Below are 7,327 nucleotides of genomic sequence, written 5' to 3' on the forward strand. Positions count from 1 at the left end.
ACTTGAATTGATTACATACACTTATTCTAACTGCAAAAAATACTTATTCCTTTTAAAAAAGTTTAAAAAACATATTGAACGTAGCTTTCCTATATACAATGTGAATAAAATAATTCAAAAGATTAATATATACATGTATATATTCTTTAAAAACAAACTAAAAAAACACTAAATAGATAGTAACATCAATGACAAACTAGAGAAAAATATGGAAATGTACCTAATTTTAAAAAACACTTAATTATTTTATGCTAAACGTTTACAACTGCTATAATTATAGTACCACTGACTTAAAAACCTTTTAAAAAACTGCTTTGTTGAACAAAAATCACAGAATTTCCTCACTTCTTCCACTCAGTGCATTTTTGTTTTTTCAAAATAAAAACATTTCCTATGAAAAGCTTTGCTTTTGTTACAGTTTAACTGTAACATTTTAGGTATAAGTGAAAATAAGATTTGACGTTTAAAATATTGTTTTTAAACAAAAACAGCTCGATTTTAACATTGGATGAAAGTGAACAATTTTAATTTGAACAAATGTTATATAAATATGTTTTATTTTTAGAATATCAAAGCCTATATTTCTGGAAAATAAACAATAAATGAGTCTGTTTATTCATTTATTTAAATATATTTTCAAATATTTGTCCACCTTTTCAGAGAACGTGCAGCCTTTCCCTCATATTTTCAGTTTCCTGTTTCTCGTTCCTTTGCGGAGTCATTTTGACTCGGCTAAAATGTCCAGCTAATGGTAAATCCTGATAAACTCGTCATCTTGTCTCGCTGCTCCTCAGGTTAAATTCCTTCTCAACTAGAATGTTTTCTATTCATAACATGCCAAATATGCCAATAAGAAGCTCTTTGTGCAGGATGACTTTACCTGAGGGGTGTGGACGGACATACGGGAAGACAAGACAGGACAGACTTCAAATGAAAACTAAAATATGGCGCGTTTTATTTCAGTTCATAATAGGGAACTTTTTGAAAAATTAAGCAGCTAATAGTGTTTTTGTTGTTTTTTTTGTGTGTTTTTTTTTACCTCTGGGAAACAAAACAACAAGTTACATCAGCAAATAAAGCCTCAGCTCTAAGTGTTGGGTGTTTTCCACGAAACTTATCAACTTTCAATACAGTGAGAAAGGAATATTCTCCCAGTCAGTTTAAGAGGTCGTGAAGAGTGCTTTCAGCTTGTGAGAGGAAACGTGTGACGTCTCAGGAGAGGCTTTTATGAAATCTGAGCGGAAAAAAATGAAAACATCTAGTGTTAAATCAGTTTGTGATTGAATATTAAAAATTTATAGGAGACACTCTGGATTACAAAATGGGGACATGTGGTTTCAAAGGCAGAAAAAATTGCTTTGCTTTATGGGACATGCTATATGGACGATTAAATGGCAATTAAAAGGCAAAAAACTAGGAATTCATGAGGAGTTTCTCTTAGGTAAACCATTTTTGAATGTTGTTTTGTACATCAGGGATAGAGAAATATACCTACCATCTCTATTTTCTAGGAAACTTGATATTTTTCCACTTGTAATTTCACAAAGGAAGAAAGGCGTTGGATGGGTTGCATTTTAAAAAAAAGAAATAAAACCATGTTCTGTGAAAGGTAATACCAATTATATATTCTTGGAGTGAAATATTACAGCTTTGATTTTATTATCCCTTAAATGTTAAATACGTTTCTAGACAGCAGAAAGAAACTGGAGCCTCTAATTAATACCCCAAACTTCAGCATCTTGTTGCTCTTTGTGAGCCTCTCAAACCATTTTTTTTTTTTTTTGCATCAAACTTGAATCAGATTTTAAAACAGATACAGTACAGACCAAAAGTTTGGACACACCTTTCTAATTCAATGGGTTTTCTTTATTTTCATGACTATTTATAAGGCAAAAAATCCCACTTATTAACCTGACAGGACACACCTATGAAGTGAAAACCATTTCAGGTGACGACCTCTTGAAGCTCATCAAGAAAATGCAGAGTGTGTGCAAAGCAGTAATCACAGCAAAAGGTTGCTACTTTGAAGAAACTAGAATATAAGGGGTATTTTCAGTTGTTTTACACTTTGTTGTTTAGTGCATATTTCCACATGTGTTATTCATAGTTTTGATGCCTTCAATGTGAATCTACAATGTCAATAGTCATGAAAATAAAGAAAACTCATTGAATTAAAAGGTGTGTCCAAACTTTTGGTCTGTACTGTACATCCAGTTTTTCTTTTTGTGCACCAATCCTGATCAATCTACTCCCAGCCAAGCATCTAAAATGACCCAAAAACGTATCTCTAACAAAGAACTTTTCATTATTCTTCCTCTGTTTTCGGTTAACCCCTTAGCCAGCTCTGTCAGCGGTTATATTTGCAGCATACTCTGCACATGGCCACCTAATATTTTGAGAGATGAAAATGAGTCGGCTAGTCCTCCTGTGATTGTTCTGGCTCTGTGGAGCATTAAACGCTACGGGGTTATGTCAGGAATGGGCCTCCCCTTCCCAAGCTTCAGAGCGGAGCCAATCAGCCGTAGACTGTTTACTCTGAGCCGGACTCACACTAGCACAGACACTGCATGGTTGTGCACATAGACATACAAGATGTTTTTATTAATATAGTTAAAGCTTGGAAAGGTATTCACACCTCTTCAACATTTTTAGCTGAAATTCAAACTGCAAACCTACAAAGGCACGGCTGTCCAGAGCATTAAACATAGAAGCAGCCGAGAAAACTTTGACTCTGGCTAAAATCTGGTTTTTTGGGGGTTTTTTGCTCATATGCGACATATATCCTGCTTTTTCTTGGCAGTCTGAACGGCCTACTTCCGATCATTTCACCCCCTAAAAATTCTGACCTACGCTACTTCCGTATGTGGAACTAAATCGGATACATATCAGATTGTTTTCAAAGTGTCTGCAGTCTGAATACTGCATCTTTTATGTAACTGATGTGAGACACTCGTCATAATTCTGCACCCGGAGAAGCCATACACGGTAAATCTGGACGTAAACAACGACTTTAAAATTGTAATTATCAAAGAGGTCTGCGTCACTCAAACGCATCACATCACAATCCCACCACTTCTGGCTCTGACTACACATCTAAACACACTTCTCCAAACAGAAGCTGCAGATCAATGCTCCACTATAGGCCATTGCTAATAATTTTCTTCTTGCTGTTTTGATTTTGTGACAATACAGTCAGCTCTAATGGCTACATGAACTTTAAAATCAATACATAAACAGTTCCATCCATTACTACTTCAGTAAAGTGTGGCATCAACATTATTCTTCTGTGCATGCCGGTCACTTTGGGGATGTAATCCTCAACGTTTTACACTCACTGCTGAAAATGGGTGCAAACAGATCTGCAATTGTATAACTGTATATCTTTGAGAAGCAGAAGTGGAGCCTCCTGCACAACCAACCAGAATGCTGCAAGTGATTTCTGAATGACAAGTTAACAACAAAATATTTGTCTTTTCCAGCAGCCATTGCATACAGTGGAAAAACCAACTAAGCTTGTGTTGCTAGGTTTCACTGGGGTTGCTAGGTAACGGTGTAGTGTGACTCTACAATCTGGAGGTTTTAGAAACGGGTCATTTTCCAGACACCAAAAATATTAACTTATTGCCAAAAGATGACTGCATGGTTTTTCTAACGGCTTGGACCGTTTTTAGAAACAGTAGAGATGAAAATGGAAGAATAAACACAAGCAAAATAAAAATTTTGAATAATAGATCTTCTTTAACAAGGCCCTCTATGATCAAATTACTATTAGCGAAGTCATATTTCCTCATAAAAGGGCACATTTCTCTGGCATGCATAGATCTTGCTCATGTTCCACCCTTCTCCAAGTGTCCTTCGTTTTCTACAAACTCTTTCAGGAATTAAACTGTAACTCTGGTTATAGAATAACACACAGAACCTCCCATTGGCAATCAGGTTAGGTCTACCTGATCAAAGTCAGACTTTGTCTTTACCAAAAACATTCTTAGGATTCCAGACGTTCTCCCCTTCAGCACTGCGCGTGGTTTGCATTTGTATAATAGGGAGAGATTAAGAGTGGAACTGGAAAAGTGGGCCAGAAGCAGCAACTGTAAGCAGCAACTTTAAGGTCCACGCATGAGGAGAACTGTGAACGCCAAGAGAGGAAACCACAAACGAACAAAAGGGAAATCATTTAAATGTCTGTGACAGCTCCAGCGGCTGCTCTCAGGGAAACTCCAGAGAAGTTAATATATTCCTTAAGTAAATAAACATTTGAACAAAGGCTGGGCTGTTATTCAGCCAGCGGTAGCTGTGCACCTCTGGGTGACAACGGCGTTGCGTTTCTCCGACTCGTCACGAGGACGAGCCGAGTCAACAGAGACAGGAATGTCACCAAACTGGCCAATCAGCCGCCACTCGTCCTCACCGTCCAACCGGATCGTCTCATTTTAATGCTCACTCCTCATTAGTTTTTACACTTTCACTACCAACCTTTAGCTTGGATGTGCTGTTAATTTATTTATTTACATTTTTATGACGTTGTCTTTCATTTTTGTGTTGCTTTACCTAAACAAGAGTGCCTCAAATTTCATTGGACTGTGAATAGAAACAAAAAAAGTTGTTTCTATTTTAAACAAAATTCTTGTTCTATATGACTTTATATGTTAGTGACATCATATGTGAAGAAAATAATATTTTAACAAACATAAGAAGAAATTCAAACATTTTTATATCATGTAGGAAAACATCAGTTTTATTGGTTATTTATTTGAAAAATATTATGAATAGCAGAAAAAAAACTATATTTGTAATTAAGATATAGGTTTGTTTAAATATAAAATGACTAGTGTAAAGTTCAGCTCATAGCCTTTATTAACTAAATTAAAAAGGTAAACAATTTGTGGCATTTTTGATGATTCTAGCTTGCAAGAAATTTTCAGAAAATTAAAGTATTACATGAAAGCACTTAAATTTTTTTTTCCTGATACACATATGTTGCTTCAGGGCCATGTTGGCTCTGTAATACCACAGAAAAGTCATGAAACATGAACTACTGCTGTCATGTTCTTTATGTTTGAGGTTTCAAAAGCAGCTTTATTTGACATGTTATTTGAGGCATCAACTTGTTTTATAAAGTATAAATTCAGCAAAGCCATCTACAATGATATTTTAGTGAATTTCATGCTTCCTTCCATTGACCAGCTTTATGAAAATGCCAACTTCCTTTTCCAGCAGGAAATGACATCTGCTCGCGTTGCCAAAGGTACTAAACTCACCTGATATAGAATTTATGCCATTTTCCTCTTGGTGTTGCCAAGAGGAAGAAGAGACACCAGACTCAGCAATGCCACCATCAATGCCACTGACTGCTAATCGCCACCATGCTACGCTGCATAGATCCATAAATTCACGCAAAAGGAGCCATGACCGAGTATCGAGTGCACCAACTGTACGCTACTGTTCTTAAAAATCCCTGATGCGTGTCCACTTTGTCATCACATCTTTTCCTTCCACTCAACACTCCTGTATTATGCTTCGATTCGTTACTCTTAACAGAAAGCTTCTTTATCCGCAACCTGTAGCGGTTTACCATCCTTCTGGGAAGTGTCAGTAACTATCGACTAGACTATGAAATAGGAAGCCTTTGTTGTTTGTTGTGTAGTTCATAACAAGCTCACAACATTTCTGTATTAAATAAACAGAGAAACTGAATTTTAGTGCTTCGTTATCTATAAGTTGCAAGAAATATAATATTTGAAGTACTGTATGTCCTTTTGTATGTAATCAATGTCTATAAAATGTGAGCTTAATTTATATAAATGAATTAGAGAAACTTATATTCTTATTTATTGTAAGTATAAAACATTAACATAAGAAATAAAAAAGTAATTTAATTAGAATATTACAGTGTGGCTACATTGATTAATACTTTTTAGTTTTAAAAAGGAAGTCCTGACAGGGTGTACTAATTAGCTGGTTGCTGTCCTGATCATTAGCATTTAAACTTGAATAAATAATTTACACATAATACTAAAAATATCTCCGTTTTTGTACGATTAACACTGATGTATTGCTCATAAAAAAAGAAATAAACACTTGTAAATCTGACTTGTGAGAACCCCTGTTGGCTCTGTGCAGCCGCTTGTTTCGCTTATGCTCCCGTCTGCCTTACAAGAAGACGACACTAAAAGTCCTGCATGTGTTTACCAAATGAAAGAGCTTTAAGTGTCGCTTCAGGGACACACTTACAGCTATTTCTGGAGCCAACTCTGACAAAAACAATATTACATACTTACTACAAAACAAAACCCTGTCAAATCGGATTTACGCATCAATTAGTCCAAAACGGCCTATATTGTAATTTAAACACGGATGCCGCAGACTGCAACAGCACCTGTGTGCTTCTGCGTTAATTGCGTCACACCCACCCATCCGGTCAGTCAGTATCGGTGCGCGTCGAAACCTCCCGGCTGTTTACATCTGAACTCAGTTGTTGTTGCTCGGAGTTGTAAAATCGGGCGAAATGAACAGCAGCCCCACCAATGAGACGCCGCCGCCGCATCCTACGTGAGGCGTTCACCTGCTGTAACAGCCCCGCATATCCTCTTTACGCGGCGCAGACAGATCCGATTAAAAGAAGAGGGGATAGTGAGCGCAACAAACCAACAAACCCCCCACGAAGGCGGACGACAAAAGCTGGTCCCCCCGCCTGCCCTCCCCTCCTGCGATCATTTCCATGAGCAGAAAAGCCACAGGTGGATCCCCCTTTTGATCCAAATGCTGGGAAATGCCCGCTCTGCCCAACAGACCGCATTACTCACACTTTATTTCCAACTCAAAGTAAATAAGAAGCTGCTGAGTAAGTGTTACTGCACCTGCAGTGATGGTTCAGTTCTCGGGCTCTTCCTCGGCATGTATAAAATCAACAGCAAGTCCACGCAGCGCTAAGATGGGGAGATGTTATTCCACGGGCCGAGGGCATTGGGGAAAATTACCCCCACTACCAGAAGAACCTGTTGCCAGCACGTCCGACGGACCGTCCTCCCGCCTCGGCGGCGATTCCATTGGTGGGGAGCAGCTGAAAGGGGCGGGGCTTCATTGCGCACTGACTTTCATCTCTCCTGCTGCACTTTAAAACACAATGCAGCCACTGTGTGACCCACTTCAGCTGTGTAATCAATGAGAAACGCTTTGCATGGCGGTATTATCTATAACAGCAGAACCAGTGGGGAAAAGAACCATAATTTGCTGCTACTTAAGATTACACTGGACTCTAACTTTAGTGATTAGGGAAAGTATTCACTCCCCGTGAGCTGTTTCATGTTTCTTCAGACCACAACCACAA

The 7,327-nt window shown here is 37.8% G+C and overlaps 1 protein-coding gene across 2 annotated transcripts in view; it reads right to left on the reverse strand.

Moving 5' to 3' along the window:
• The window catches only part of LOC102221542 (cingulin-like), a 32,349-nt gene extending 25,350 nt beyond the window's left edge, over positions 1–6,999 (reverse strand). For both annotated transcript variants that reach the window (XM_023345043.1, XM_005796519.3), the window contains exon 1: positions 6,858–6,999. The gene's annotated coding sequence lies outside the window, so the exon portion shown is untranslated. The remainder of the gene's footprint in view (positions 1–6,857) is intronic.
• Positions 7,000–7,327: the final 328 nt, after the last annotated feature.

Source organism: Xiphophorus maculatus, chromosome 13 (assembly GCF_002775205.1).
Source record: "Xiphophorus maculatus strain JP 163 A chromosome 13, X_maculatus-5.0-male, whole genome shotgun sequence".
Taxonomy (NCBI): domain Eukaryota; kingdom Metazoa; phylum Chordata; class Actinopteri; order Cyprinodontiformes; family Poeciliidae; genus Xiphophorus; species Xiphophorus maculatus.